Genomic DNA, 17,027 nt, shown 5'->3' on the forward strand with positions numbered 1-17,027 from the left:
TATAATATTTTATTCTGCTTTTCTTCCTCTCCACATAATACCATTTTTCTTTTAAAATATCTCTTCTCAACTCTTTTTAGAAATAACCCCATATTTATTTTAGAAAAGAAGCAGAGTAATAAAATCCTTAGAAAAGCATGGGAAAAAAAAGATTGGAAGAGAAAAGTATGGTTCTGCAATTACTAAGAAATGGCTTCCATTTACTTTTTCATGTCTCTGAAAATCTAGAGTCTACTTTTTTCTTCTTCCTGTATCTGTATTATATTTTTCCCTATTCATATTTGGACAGTTTTGTTGGGGTCAGTATGCCTAAGTGACTGTATCTGAGGAACAGCATGACATTTTGGAAAAATTTTCAATAATTCAATTTTAGGAAAACCCAAAGTAAATTATTGTTCTTTTAAGCTACCCAAACTGATATAATAATGGTAAATAGAGTATTAAAATGTTAGACCCAACATATAGAGATTATCCAATCTAATTCTCCTTAATTTTACAGATGGTAAAACTGAGCTCCAGAGAAGTAGAACAAATCACTATAGGCCACACAGGTTCTGATGACAGAGTCTGGATTAAATGTAGGTTTCCTGATTCCTAGGCCACTACTTTATAAAACTTCTAAAACCCTTTGAATCAATTAATTCTTATAAGAACTAAGTGAAGTGTGTTAGTGTTATTTATTCTAACTTAGAGCCATTTACTGAAAAAAGTTATTAGATGTCTGTAAGCCAAAATGATTCTATTGCAATTAAACATGTTTTTAGTCATTCCAAAGAGAACAGACCATTAAGTGGGCCTGTCATCTTAGGAATTAGCTTTTAGTTTCTTGGCAACCAGTTTAAAGATCACCACTTCTCACCTGGCATCTTAAGTTCCTTTTACACTAAGCGTAAAGCCTGTATTTGCTTAGTAAAATTAAGCAAATACAGTCATATTCTCTGCCTTTCAGTGCTCCTCCAGCAAATGAATTAATGGGAGTCGGGAAATGTGTCATTGCTGGACTTGCATAAAGTATTAGAATGCATCCATTTTCTTGTTGGTTTTCCTTCCAAATGACTTCCTTAGGCTTCAATTTCTTTTTAAAAAAAATATATTTTATTGATTTTTTTACAGAGAGGAGGGGAGAGGGATAGAGAGTTAGAAACATCGATGAGAGAGAAACATCGATCAGCTGCCTCTTGCACGCCCCCTTCTGGGGGTGTGCCCGCAACCAAGGTACATGCCCTTGACCGGAATCGAACCTGGGACCCTTGAGTCCACAGGCTGACGCTCTATCCACTGAGCCAAACCGGTTAGGGCAGGCTTCAGTTTCTTATCTACCATTTTGCTATATGGAATAAGCAGGGATGTGCAATATATTTCCTTATGTAATTCATTGTGGTAATTATTGTCTGAACATGATAAAATAATTTGCCAAAGCGGACTTGAATTAAGATGTGCATAGAAGATTCTTTTTTTTTATTGCTTAAAGTATTACAAAGGGTATTACATATGTGTCCTTTTTCCCCCCACCCTTGACAATCCCCTGGCCTCTCCTACCCCCCAGTGTCTTATGTCCATTGGTTATGCATATATGCATGCATACAAGTCCTTTGGTTGATCTCTTAACCCTCCTCCCTCCTGCCCCCCAACCCTCCCCGGCCTTCCCGCTGCAGTTTGACAATCTGTTTGAGGCAGCTCTGCCTCTGTATCTATTATTGTTCATAAGTTTATAATGGTCTTTATTATCCATGAATGAGTGAGATCATGTGGTATTTTTCCTTCATTGACTGGCTTATTTCACTTAGCATAATGCTCTCCAGTTCCATCCATGCCGTTGCAAATGGTAAGAGTTCCTTCTTTTTTACAGCAGCATAGTATTCCATCGTGTAGATGTACCACAGTTTTCTAATCCATTCATCTACTGATGGGCACTTAGGCTGTTTCCAAATCTTAGCTATGGTGAATTGTGCTGCTATGAACATAGGGGTGCATAGATCCTTTCTGATTGGTGTTTCTGGTTTCTTGGGATATATTCCTAGAAGTGGGATCACAGGGTCAAATGGGAGTTCCATGTTTTGTTTTTTGAGGAAACTCCATACTGTCTTCCATAGTGGCTGCACCAGTCTGCATTCCCACCAGCAGTGCACGAGTGTTCCTTTTTCTCCACATCCTCTCCAGCACTTGTCGTTTGTTGATTTGTTGATGATAGCCAGTCTGACAGGTGTGAGATGGTACCTCATTGTTGTTTTGATTTGCATCTCTCGGATGATTAGTGACTTTGAGCATGTTTTCATATGTCTCTTACCCGAATCGAACCTGGGACCCTTGAGTCTGCAGGCCAACGCTCTATCCAGTGAGCCAAACCGGCTAGGGCCATAGAAGATTCTTTAATCATTAAAGCAAATGAGTTGGAATTTTTAGTTCAAAGACCTAGGGAATTGGTAAGTTTGGAGTTCAGGGTTTCCTTGTCTTTCCTTTCTTGGATTTTGCTCCTTCGAGTATTTACTGCTACCGTGTTGTCTGCTTTGACATTCCAAGAGAGCTTGTTCTTTCCAAAGAGTACCTATAGTGCCCCAATTATTTCCTGCCACCATGAAAATGCCCAGGCTCCCAGTGCCCCAATCTCAGCCAGCGAGTAGAGGAATTATAGACAGAGCACCTCATTTGATTTTATTGCCGGAGAACTGAGGCTCCAGAGGCATGGCCACTTGCCCAAGGTTAATGACAGAGCTGGAATTCGAGTATCCCGAGGACTGGCTTAACCTACTATGAGTCTTAACTTCCTTCCCTGGAAAATGGAAATAAAGATATGTACTCAGGTTACTGTGAGGATCAAATATGACAAAATAAGTGAAAACACTTTTAAAACTGCAATTTTGTACAGGTACCTTAAATTTTTTCCCATTAACCTAAACTGCTTTCCTTACACCAAGTGTTAATAACTAGTAAATGTTAGCATGTGTCTATTCCAAGTAGCATTTTTAAAAATTTATTTTTCAATTATAGTTGACATAGAAAATTATATTAGTTTCAGGTGTACAGCATAGTGATTTGATATTTATATAACTTACAAAACGATCACCCTGTTAAATCTAGTACCCATCTGGCTCCATGTATATAGTTATTACAATATTATTGATTATATTCCCTGTACTGTACTTTACATCCATGTGACTATATAACTGGCAATTTGTACTTCTTAATCCCTCCATCTTTTTCACTCACCCTCCAGCCCCCCTCCCATCTGGCAACCATCAACTGTTCTCTGTATCTAAGAGTTTGTTTCTGTTTTGCTCGTTCGCTTATTTTATTTTTCTAGATTCCACATGTAAGTGAAATCATATAGTATTTGTCCTTTTCTGACTTATTTCATTAGCGTAGTATCCTTTAGGTCCATCCATATTGTCACAAATGGCAAGATTTCAGTTTTTTTCTATGGCTGAGTAATATTCCATTTTACATATGTACCAAATCTTCTTTATCCAGTTGTCTATTAATGGGCACTTGGGTTGCTTCCATATGTTGGCTATTGTAAATAACAATGCAGTGAACTGAACATAAGACTGCATATATCTTTTTAAATTAGTGTTTTGGATTTCTTCGGATAAATACCCAGAAGTGAATTGCTGGTTCATATAGAAGTTCTTTTTATTGTTATTTTTTGTGAAGAACTTCAATACTGTTGTCCTTAGCTGCTGCACCAATTTACAATCCCAGCAATAGTGTGCAAGGGTTTCCTTTTCTCTACATTCTCATCAACACTTGTTTGTTGATTTCTTGATTATAGCCATTCTGACAGGTGTGAAATGATATTTCATTGTGGTTTTAAAATTTTTTTAAATTCATTGGGGTGACATTAGTTTATAAAATTATATAGGTTCAAGTGTACAATTTCATAATACATTATCTGTATATTGCATTGTGTGTTTACCATGCAAATTCAAGTCTTTTTCCCTCACCATTTATCCCCTTTACTCTCTTCTCCCTCCCCTAACCCCCCTTTCCCTCTTGTAATCACCATGCTGCATCTGTGTCTATAAGGTGTGTGTGTGTGTTTTGCTTAATTCCCCCAACACCTCTCCCCTCTGACAGCTGCCAGTCTGTTTTCTGGATTTATGAGTCTGTTTCCATTTTGTTTGTTTATTTTATTCGTTAGATTCCACATTTAAGTGAAATCATATGGTATTGTCTTTCTATAACTGGCTTATTTCACTTAGCACAATACTCGTCAGGTCCATGAACACTATCACAAAAGGTAAGATTTCCTTCTTTTTTTATAGCCGAGTAGTATTTTATTGTGTAAATGTACCACAGCTTTTTTATCCGCTCATCTACTGATGGACATTTGGGCTGCTTCCAAATATTTGGCTATTGTAAATAACGCTGCAATGAACATAGGGATGCATATATTCGTTTATTCAGAGGAAATGGGTCTGTGGAGGTCAGTAGATTATGTATGCTGCAGCCTCCCAGTCATTGTAACTTTTTAATAATTATTTTATTTATTTATTTTATTGTCTAAAGTTTTACAGATGTCTTCTTTTTCCCATTGTAACTTTTTTGCGTGGGTTGGGGATGAGGGAGTTGGAGCAAAGCCTGGCCTTCACTGGGAACAACCGCTCGGTGAGATAAAGTTTGGCTCTGACTTGGCGCTAGACAGGGGCGGGCCTACTTGAACGGGGTCTCAGGAGATCGGGATTGGCCCCACGGGAATAGAAAGGGCGGGGCTCGTGTATTGTTGCCATTGGTCCTGCGGACTAATTGAGGATAGAGGGGGCGCCCGGGCGCAGGTCCGTGGAGCTCCGCCTGGGGCATTGGAGGCGTTGGTATCGGGGTGTATGCTTGTGTCGCCGACTTGGTTGCTGCGGGGACGCTTGTGCCATTCAACACCTGGCCTCACGGGCCACAGTCTCAGGGAGCGACTGGGAGCGTTGCCGTCGCGACTTCGGTGGCTGGAAAGAGGCGGCGGCGGCAGGTCCGCTACCACAGCGGTGATTCGAGCGGAGACGCAATTGCTTCTGAGGCGCCGGGTAAATGTCCGCAGCGCTGCTCGTAGAGAGGGCGGCCACATCCAGTTCTAGCCGGCCGCCCTGGTTAAGCGGAACTGTGGGGCTTTGCGATAGGGCCACCCCGGACCTTCGGTGGGATTTAGGGAGGAGACGCTCAGGATATCAGGGCCCCCTCATCCCCCTCACACCCGGCCTCTGAAGAGTCAGGTTTTCCACAGATGCGCCGGGCTCTTCAGTTGGTCCTCTCCCTTCACCCGACCTTACCTCACCTCCTCCGGCCCAGGCACCGCACTAGGGGGCGCTCGGGCCACTGCTCCGTCTGAGGTAAATTCCGGACACCCGCTCCCGTCGGGTACGCTGGCAGTGGCGTCCCCCTTCGTGGGAACTGATGGTGCCCTCTCGTATTTGATCCACACGCCAGGAACCGGGAAACTCTCCTTGCTACGGGGTCCTTGGCTTCAGGGTCCCGTCAAGACTCTCGGCTTGAGGCGTAGGTACAATCAGAACTTTTCCAATCTGGCGGGGAGAGCAGGTTTCACCCATGAGGCACGGGCTTGTTCTGAGTCGGGTTGTCGGGAAGAATCGAGTTGGAGAGGCCCGCGCTGTAGGACAAACTGCCATCCCTGAACGCGGAGTTCTCATGGAGTCCTTGCGACCCATGTCTTCTTTACATTTGGTTTACTGCTTTTTCAATTTTATTTAAAGCCAGCCACTACCAGAGAACTTGGTAACTCTGAGGAGTGAGTTGTATTGGAAAACCGGGTCGAGCATGAGGACTGGTTACCCTTTGGGCCTTGTCATTTTCTCAACTGCCAGGCCCATTTTGAACTGCTTCCCTGCCTACCTCTGATCTAACTTTGAAACTTCATGCTGTTGAAAGTGTGTAAACTTGTGCGGCGCAATTGGTAGGGCCCCGTCTCCATGCTGAGAAAACCACTGTTTGAGACAATATAGTTGGGACCCCTCAAGTTCTATTTTTTGTTTGCTTTTAAAAAAGAATAGGGCATTTCAGTAGTCACAGTCTGTCTGTGCCATGTTTATTTGTTTGGAAAGGAATCACTCAAAACACTGAGTAACTTGCAGGAAGGTATTTTTATTCTGACTCTTGTGAAGCACAGGGAAAGACCGGCTGGCACAGCTGTGTATAGCAGAATGGGTGGGGCTGACTTGAGGTGGAGTAACATTGTGTGGGGGGGGCAGGGTCAGCAGAGACCATCTTAGCTCTGGTGTGTCATGCACTTTCCATGTGGTCCCAGCCAAAGATCATACCTGCATTTGGCCCATTTATCTGGCTTTCCCATCATATACTCACGTGACAAGAGTGGCTTTTGGCTGGTTTCGTGTGTCATTTCCAGAATCAGAAGGAAAGGTGACGCACAGAAGTTTGGGAATGTGGAGATAATGGTTGTGGGGAGTGAAGAGAGAGAGAGAGAGAGAGAGAGAGAGAGAATTTCTCTCTGCCACCACAATTGGCCTCATGTTTATCTTCCCAGCATGCATTCTTGCCTTTGCTAGGAAGAGGGACTTAAAAAAAATTTTTTTTCTTTAAATTCTTTATTAGTTAAGGAATTACAAATGTGTCCTCATTCCCTCCCATTAACCCCTATCCTCCCCTCCCCCACTCATGCTCTCATCCCCCTGTTGTTCATGTCCATTGGTTTCTGTTGTCTGTGTCCATTGCTTTGGCTTATATGCATGCATACAAGTCCTTTGGTTGATCAGGAAGAGGGACTTTTGCTGAGTTGTTTCACAGGCAGGATGATAGTATGTGTGCAACTCTCTGATTTAGTATTCACTTAGATGGAGATTATATATATATATAATGTTATATCCAACACGCTCCTGGAAGGATTCTAATTCCGGATTAGCTTCTGGTCTTCCTGTGTAATTAGGGAATTGTACATCCTCACCATCATCGGCCACACCAAGGAGTAGCCAGAGCCTCAGCACACGCAGGGCCGCATGCGGGTGCTTGGCTGGCATGGCAGCGCCACGTAAACCTCCCCTCTCTCTCCCTCGGTGCAGCCTGGGACAGAGGAAGTCCCACTCTGGCCCTCCAGTGTGTACACTGCAGGGACTTCCATTTGAACCCCCTGTGGCCAGCATGGCCCTTCGAGCCCTCCTGCCTTGCCAGTGGGCATTGAGGCTGGGTTTCCATGCCACTTCATGCCCACTCACTGTTGCATGAGTCCAGTCTGCCAATCAACTCCAGGGGGCAACACCATGTCCCAGGGGAGAGGGATTGAGCCAAAAGGTGAGAGTGCATGTCTCCCCTCCTGTCCCAGCTCCCTGCCTGGGATAAGGTATCCCCTTCCCCTCCTCACCCCCACCCTGGAGCGCTGACCTCTGGGCAGAGAGGATGGAATGTTTCGGGGAAGAAGGTTGCCTTCCTCTCATTCTGCTGTCTTTAAAATTCCAATAAACAGGACCCTCTGGGGAAGAAAAGGATACATATAACTACAAAACCTAGGTTTTCATTCTGCATTCTCTTTTTTTTCTTATTGTTTATTGCATTTCATCCACTTTTAACATTATACCTCTTTCTCTCTGGTAGTGTTCCCTGTTCAGGATGCCACGACACAGCGGTCCACCGTGAAGCATTCACATGAATTTCGGCTTCTCCAGTCTTTCCTCCCTTGATCACGTTCTTGCCTTAAGGTACCGGGTAATATCCTACTCTGTAGGAACTGTATTCAAATAAGCTTACCTTGGGGTTTTAAAAAGGTTGGGAAATACTGCTGCTTTCAGAACCTACTTAGGAGCCTTGGCCTGTGTGGCTCAGTTAGTTGGGCATCATCCCACTCACTGAAAGGTTGCCAATTCTATTCCTGGTCAGGGCACATGCCTGGGTTTTGGGCTCAGTCCCCAGTAGAGGGGGTGCAGGAGGCAGCAGATCCATTGATGTCCCCCCCCTCTTCCTCTCTGTCTAAAAATCAATTTTAAAAATCTTTAAAAATTAATGAATTTGACAAAAAGAAAAAAGAAAAGAAACTACTTAGTAGTGCCAAGCACAGTTCCATGTAAAGGCTGCGTTTGCCCTGTAGGTGGTGACTCGTGGGCAGGAAGTTTGCTGGTACTTTTCAGACCGTGAAGATAAAATAGGGAAGCAACACTGATGACTTCATGATATGCATTTCCCACAAATAATATTCTATTCCATGAGCGAGGCAAAAGTATGGGATATACTCAGCCACATTTCTTTAAATACCTGGTAGCTTTTGTGTTTCTAGTGTGAAGAAGAGAAAGCAATGAGTCTACTTCAGTATCATTATAGTAAATCAATCCAAAGTATAAATCAGTATTCCTGGTTGGAAGTGTCTGGAGAGACATATTTTACAACAAAAATGTTCCTGATGCTAATGAAAGGGCAAAAGATCAAAAGACTGGTGAGCCGGGTCTGTGATTGTCCTATGCATAATTTAAAAATTGCTCCCTTGCCCGGCTGGTGTGGCTTAGTGGATGAGCATCGACCCATGAACCAGGAGGTCACGGTTTGATTCCAGGTCAGGGCACATGCCAGGGTTGCAGGCTCGATCCCCAGTGTGGGGGCGTGCAAGAGGCGGCTGATCGGTGATTCTCATCACTGATGTTTCTCTCTCTCTCTCTCTCTCTCTCTCTCTCTCTCTCTCTCTCTCTCCCTTTCTCTCTGAAATAAATAGAAGATATCTTTAAAAAAATTGCTTCCTCCCTTGCCATCATGGAGTGACTCCCATACTCACTAACAGAATTATGTAAATGCATTTGCACAGAAAGGCTTAACACAAACCCTTCTTTAGTTTAATTTATCCTTATTAGCTTTGGAAACACTTTGCTTTCACAAACATTATCACATAAAGAAAACATTAGTATGATCTTTTAAAACGGGGAAGTGGAAACAGGAAATAAAGTTGCCCAGAGATAAATTAACATGAAGCTGGTTTTCTTCATTTCAAGATCAAAATATCCCATACTGGATATTTTTAGAGCAGATTCTCTTTGAGCAGTGGTAGAAGAGATTTGCTCCCAGTGGGATGCTCGTATTTCATGGTCGCGCCTTTATCATTGCTGAATAGCTGCAGATCTCCAAGAGTCCCTTCCTTTCTGTCCCCAAAACCCTCAGTGCCTCAGTAGGACCATCTTAGTTTGAGAATTTAGTGGATCCTATTGTGACTATATCCTATTATTGCAACACTGAGGCCACTCATTTTAATGATGTGATTAAACTTTTTTTCAAGGTCAGAGCATATGGTCAGCCTCAGTTTAAAAATTGTTGTTCAGATTAATAATGCATCAAAACACATAAATGTTCAACCATGAACTTTTACTGAAGAGTCAGGCAATGGTTTATTTGATCAACACTTCCTAGGATTCTGTACTAGCCAGGAATTTTGCAATTGGCTAGGTTGATTTGATCCAAATACATCTAGGCTGTCTGCTGACAATAAAAATATGTTGATATAATTTTATATATCTTAAATGCTTTCAAAATGACTAACTTTAAGGTTCAAAAGCCTGGAGAAAAAGAACTGCTTTGAAAGACGATATTGAGTTGTGCAGATGGTCCTATTTTTTCACTGTTTTTAAAAAAGTGCCTCATTCCAATGTCCTTGCTAGCACTCTGACAACAAATATTTATGAAAGTGAGAAAAAGTGAGAGAGGATGAATGATGGATACTTTGCTTACAACTCAAGTACTTTTAAAGTTATATTTCTAATATAAAAAACCAGAGATGTAGCAGGAATCTCTCTAGTATCTTCTGAACTGGGAGGTATTAGAGTGACTTTGGATGCAAACCCTACAGAATGTACTGAATTTCACTGCAGGTTAAAACAACCATTTTAGGCTTGTGAGAACATCTCAATACTGTTTCCTTTTCTCTCCTCTTATTCTAGTTATTGCAGTCAGCTTTGCTACTAGATATAGAGGAAAGGAAAAGGAAATAGACAGATGACTAGAGAAAGCAGCCATGTTCTCTGAGAATCTGTTATAATTGTTCTGGCATGGGGAGCATGTTGAGTGAAATGCTTTGGCAAAGCTATGTACACAAGATATTGCTGGAATGCACACTGTAAATATTATGCAATAACTATGATTTTTAAGGTTAGAAGAGCTCTCATTTGCCTCTGCAAAGGTATTAAAGAATAAGTGATTTCAGAGTCTTGCTTTTTAAAATTTATCTTTTTATTGTTGACGGTATTATAGATGTCTGCCATTTCCCCCCTTTCCCCCCCTCCACCCAGTCCCCACTCCACCCCAGGCCTTCACCACACTATTGTCTGTGTTCATGGACTATTCATATTTGCATATAAGTTCTTTGGTTAATCCCTTCCTGTCCCTCCCACCTCACTTCCCTCTGAGAACTGTTAGTCTCTTCCATACACCCATGCCTCTAGAACTATTTTGTTTGTCAGTTTATTTTATTCATTAGATTCCACATATAAGTGAGATCATGGGATATTGTCTTTCTATGATTTGCTTATTTCACTCAGCATAATATTCTCCAGGTCCATCCATGCTGTCTTAAAGAGTAAGATATCCTCTTTTTTTTTTTTTTACAGCCCTATAGTATTTCGTTGTGTATATGTACCACAGCTTTTTTATCCACTCATCTACTGATGTGCACTTGGGCAGTTGTTAGATCTTAGCTATAACACTGATATGAACATAGGTGTGCATATATTCTTTCTAATTGGTGTTTCAGGTTTCTTAGGATATATTTTCAGAAGTGGGATTACTGGGTCAAATAGAAGTTCCATTTTTAATTTTTTGAGGAAACTCCATACTGTTTTCCATAGTGGCTGTACCAGTCTGCATTCCCACCAGCAGTGTACTAGGGTTCCCTTTTCTCCACATCCTCGCTAGCACTTGTCATTTGTTGATTTATTGATGGTAGCCATTCTGGCAGGTATGAAGTGATACCTCATTGTGATTTTAATTTGCATTGATGATTAGTGACATTGAGAATTTTTTCATATTTTTTGTACATCTCTATGTCCTCTTTGGAGTAGTGTTGCTTTTAATCAGGCCAAGAAGAAAGATGTGTGTATGTGGTGGTGGAAGGGGATTGAGGAGGTCATGGTGGAACATAATAGAACATGGGAATAGTTAAAAATCTTTTATTAAACTTTTTGCCCTAATCGGTTTGACTCAGTGGATAGAGCATTGGCCTGCATACTGAAAGGTCCCAAGTTCAATTCTGGTCAAGGGAACATACCTGGGTTGTGGGCTCAATCTCCAGTAGGGGGCATGTAACAAGCAGCCGACCAATGATTCTCTCTCATCATTGATGTTTCTATACCTCTCTCCCTCTCCCTTCCTCCCTGAAATCAGTAAAAATATTTCTTTAATTTAACTGTTTGATGATATATGGGGGCTATAACTATGGCATTTGGCATTCTTTGCCATCAGGGCTTGGTTTATACTAGGCTCTTACAACTTTGATGAATAAAGTAATCAATGCATATGACAGTGAAAATGATGGGAAAATTTTAAATAAATTCTACCATTGCTGTCAAATGAAGCACAGACATTTTAAAAGGGAATTTAGAGGGGAATTAGGTTGTTCTAAAGAATCAGTTTTAATTCATAGCCTAATAACTTGATCATAGTTATTTCACCTCCTTTGATATATATACTAAATAATATCTAATTTAAAATAGATTATTTAAAAATAGAGATATTGAAACATGCAACAGACTGATATATTTCAGAAAGGGGGAAGAATGGAAAGAGACTAAACAAAGAACTTTTATGCATGTTGCATAGCCCATGGACAAACATTAGTGCAGGGGAAGGTCTGCAGAGGGGCAGGAGCAGGGTGGAGAGGGTCAAAGGAGGACAAAAAAGGAGACATTTCTAATACTTTCAATAATACAGTTAAAAAATAAATATGTTTATTTAAAAAATGTTATTGATTGATCTGAGAGAGAGAGAGAGAGAGAGATTTGTTGTTCCACTTATTTATCATTCATTGGTTGAGTCTTATATATACCAGAGATCAGACCCACAAACTTGGTATATTGGGAGGAGGCTCCAACAAACTGAGCTGCCAGGCCAGGGTATTTGTTTTGTTTAACAACAGGGATTGTGTAGGGGGAAGAGCACAGACCTTTTTAGACCTATTTTCTTTTCTTTTTTTCTTTCCTTTCCTTTCCTCTTCTCTTCTCTTCTCTTCTCTCTTCTCTTTTCTCTTCTCTTCTCTTCTCTTCTCTTCTCTTCTCTTCTCTTCTCTTCTCTTCTCTTCTCTCCTCTCCTCTCCTCTCCTCCTCTCTTCTCTTCTCTTCTCTTCTCTTCTCTTCTCTTCTCTTCTCTTCTCTTCTCTTCTTTTTAAAGAATTGTGCTGAGGCCTTTTCTAATATATTTTTATTTATTTTTTACAGAGAGGAAGGGAGAGGGATAGAGAGTTAGAAACATCGATGAGAGAGAAACATCGATCAGCTGCCTCCTGCACACCCCCTACTGGGGATGTGCCCGCAACCAAGGTACATGCCCTTGACTGGATTCGAACCCAGGACCCTTCAGTCCGCAGGCCAATGCTCTATCCACTGAGCCAAACCGGTCAGGGCTAGACCTATTTTCAAGAGCAATGTATAACCCTAGGCAGCTTTAAGTAGATTCGGGATTGGCACACTAAAGCTTGGAGTTGAGAAAGTTTCCTGCTTTAGAAGAAAGCATATGTTAAAGTTGAGTGTTGGGTATAAGTATTTTCTATAAACATCTGTCTGTGGGTGGTGGAAGGATTACAAAGGGGCACAAGGGAAACTTTTTGGAGTAATGGGCATTTTCACTATCTCAACTGTGGTGATAGTTTCATAGGTATGTATACATATGTCAAAATTCATCAAAATGTACATTTTTGATACATGGGCACCTTATGTTATATATCAATTATGTCTCAAGCAATTTTTTAAAACACCTTCTGTAGTCTATGGCGTATCTAATATTGAATTGGTCAACTGCTCTTTCATTATTGAAAATCCTATTTTAACTATTCTAATCACCAAGGCTTCAGCCTTGACTCACACAATCTTTGGTTATGGGTTCAGATGCCTCTCAGCATTTACAGTGATGGCAGAGAGAGGGGAATCTCTGATGGGGGAGGGAGTTGCTACGGTATTACTCAGTTTCGGTCCTTTTCTAGGCAAGTTTATATTAGTAGTTGTGAATTGCTTCCTTTTAATAGTTTGTTGTTGTGTGAGCTAACTGTTTTCAATGGAAAATTTAATACAAAATTAACACGTTTATTGTAAACATTCAAAAATTGAAGCAACAAAAAGTGTTCAAGGTAAAATGGGAAAGTCCATTCCTGTCCTATACTCCCATTCCATTTCCCAGAGGAAATATTGTTGATAATTTGATATACATCTTTCCAGACTTTATATGTAGAGGTGTGTGTGTGTGTGTGTGTGTGTGTGTGTGTGTGTGTGTGTGTGTATACATGTCCATGAATGTTGGGGGCGGGGAGGCTCAAAATATAATTTTCCTCTCACCTTCTAAGTTCTAGCTGGGCTAATAATCAAAATAACATGAGAGATTAACAGGAGAAAATGTCCAAATTTTATAACAGATTTACATGTGGGGCTGTCATAAGCTATGAGACCAGAAGACACCTTGGGCAGTTGAGGTTTATGTGCTATTTTGGACAAGGGAGAAGGGGCCAGAGGTCTGGCACTTCAAAGGAAAAGCAGGCAATTACAGGTAGACAAAGAGCAAACATGTGGTAAACAAATGCTTTCTGGGCCACGCAGAAACAATGGGACACAGAGGAGAGAGAGTCTAACAAACAGGCTTTGCTAGATTTCTTACTGCCACACTTAGTTTATGTTACGATACTAAGGTGATGCTCTCTTCCTTTAAGCAGGATTTTCTACCTGAATTCCTTTAGGCAGGTAAGGGGAGAAGGTCAAAGATTCTTTCTGAATCTTTTGTTTCTTAACAATCAGCTAAAAATCAATATCCCAGAAGGCACATTTTGCGGTGACAAAACTTTATTACTTATATTAAATATATTGCTTACATTTAATATGTTACTTTTACAAAAGCAAGATCATATTACACATTATTATTATGCAACTTGCCTTTTATTTTTTCCTCTAAAATGTATTATGGGCACCCTTCCCTGTCAGTAAGCTCAGATCTACACTTTCCTCTCTCCTTCCTCCCTTTTCTTCCTTCTTTTTCCTTTTCATTCTTTTCTACTCTTCCAACTTCCTTTCCTCCTCCTCCTCCCCCTCCTTCTCCCTTTCCCACTCCTTCTTCTTCATTTTTTGTTAGTTTTGGGACTGAGGTCTTTCTAAATTTTATTTAAAATTTAAAATTTTATTTCTCTAACATACATTATTTTTCATTTTTTATTATACATGGGACTGAGTTCTTAAGGGAAAAGCATCACAATGGGAATTATCATTACTGCGCACCTATATGCCAGGCACTGTCTAGTTAATTTGTAGTGATCGAAGCCATGACATCTGTAAAAAGCCTACTTCTTGGTACATACTAGGTCCTCAGTAATTTTTAAAAATAAGATTAGAAAATCAGTTCTTTATTTTGGGAGAGTATTTTAAGATGAAATATTAATAAACTTTTAAGATCTAAAGCCCATGAACAAACAACTGGGGGAAATATGAGAAGAACAAATTTTTGATTAGTTATTGTCGCTGCTGTTGGGAATAAGGAATTTGAACTGAGGATTCTAAGGGAGGCCAGCTTTTTCATTTTTAAAAAATTGTCCTCTTGGGAAAGTCGGAAAATAACTTCAATGTTTCCTAATCGAGGTATACTAGTAGAGTCCTCTCACTGGAGAAATGACTGTGAAAAGATAAACTATAGAGCAGAGGTCATGGACTGGCAAGCCAATGAAGCCTGCAGAAATGTTTATTCACACTTTGAAGTACTTTTAAATTGTGTTAAATTGTGTTAAATGTCAACAGGCTAGCCCAGATTTGTCCTCATGGCATGGTAAGGATCCAGGAGAGTAAGGGCTACTTGACACATAGGTTTAGGTCTGACACTCTGTCACTTCTGGTACATTCTATTGAGGGGGGGGGGACACAAACAAACACCGCAAACCAAAATAAAACAAAAACTAGCTCACATTCAAGGGCTGGGAAAATAGGCTATTTTTTGATAGCTATAACTCAAAGTTACATTACAAAGGCTGTAGATACAGGGATGGGTGGAAAATCAGGGCCATTTTTGCAACCATTATACCACAATATTCAAATGAATAGTGTCCTTAAAGTTGTCATTTTTCAAAGCTGTATAACCCTTCTAATAGTGTACCCACTTATTAAAAAATATAATTAGAGCCTTTCTCAGAATCTCCTTCTAAGGAGGGTGTTATAAGCCAATTAAATTCATTCTTTTACTGATCCATTTTATTCAACATTCTTGATTCTAGATAATTTTTGATGATTTCTAAATATCAAATCCATGATAAAAGAATTTTGAACCCTGGTCAGTGTGTTCAGTGGTTAGAGCGTCAGCCCAAGCACCGAAGGGTCTCGGGTTTGATTCTCAGTCAAGGGCACCATACCTGGGTTGCATGGCTCGGGTCTGGGAGCATGTGGGAGGGAATCAATCGACATGTCTCTCTCACATCAATGTTTCTCTCTCTCCCTCCTCCCTCCTTCTCTCTCTTCTCCCTCTCTCTCCCTCCCTTCCTTCCACTCTCTAAAAATCAATTGAAAAAAAAATATCCCCCGTATGGTTTAATAACAACAACAAAAAAAGAAGAATTTTGAAACTGACCTTCATCAAGGCTATTTTTAAAAAATGTAACCCAGACTTTGAAAGCAATCCAAGAGAAGCATTCTAAAATGTTTAAAACAAAGGCAGTATCACTGGAAAAATGGAGAACATGACAAACCTGATTCCTTTGAAGTGATTAACTATTTTGTGTGTACTTTTACTGTAACATTTTTTAAAACATTGATTTAAATTAGGTCATATAAATAGATACCTATCCACTATAGCTAAATTTGGGGGTTCAGTATATCTTAATTGAATGTCAAATGAATTTTTCTCCTAAAGAAGCTTAGTGTTGATTCTCATGCTGCAAATTGCACCAAACTTACTGGACTTTTTTTTCCCCAATTGCTATTTAGATAATGTTTTTGGGAAAGAACATGTTTATGCTCATATCATCTCAGTTCGGTGTTGCTACCATAAGGATTTCTACAACCTACTATTATAGATACTGCTTTTGGTGGCCTTTTAAACAACCAGTTTGTGCAAACTTTGTCTCTTAAATAGAGTTGACTCATATTGTCCTTCAAGGACAGTTATTAAAGAAATGTGTACCTATGATGTCAACCAAGACTTAGTAATAAATTTTATATTAGGATTTCCATCATCTGGCTATATACGTTTGAGTCTAAATGTCTCCAGAGTTGACATTAATGAGAAAATCAGGTGATGTAGATTCTGAATATATCTACTTTTAGAGAAAAAAAGCTTTTTTTTTTAAAAAAAATTGGGAAGTGCTACTTCAAGTTAGCAAATAGAAGCAGAAATCCCTAATTCCCAGTATTAGTGATCTTCACCTTGAGACAGCCTAAAATAGTTTGTTAATGTGAAATGCCCACAAGCAGTCATGTTTTGGGAGTTTTCTAGTCCCAAAGTAGAGGACAAATTCACTTCGTCACTTATTAGAAGAGGTTGTCTCTACTTCACTTGAACTTAGAGTTCAATTTAGTTAAAGTCAATAGACTGGAAGAATAAGAATTGATATGGGCATGTAAGACTTAGAAACCAACCTTAGAATGGTTAGCTAGGTGCATGTTCATGAAGGTGCTACATATATTTTACTCTTGCCCTCTTTCTGTGACACCTCAAGCAGGTTTTTATGGGACTTATAATATATTGGATATTTGGAATCTTAGGGTCTTAATGTATGAGCAGCTCATTTAATTTTCCTGAATTCATCTAAAGTTTCCCATCAGTAAAACAGGCATGGAAATACCTACTCCCAGGTTGCTTCATGAATCAAATGAGAAAAAGTAGTATAGACAATAGCCATAGCTTATGTTTATTGAATCCAAGCACTATTCTAAGGA

This window comes from Myotis brandtii, unplaced genomic scaffold (assembly GCF_000412655.1).
Source record: "Myotis brandtii unplaced genomic scaffold, ASM41265v1 scaffold126, whole genome shotgun sequence".
NCBI lineage: Eukaryota > Metazoa > Chordata > Mammalia > Chiroptera > Vespertilionidae > Myotis > Myotis brandtii.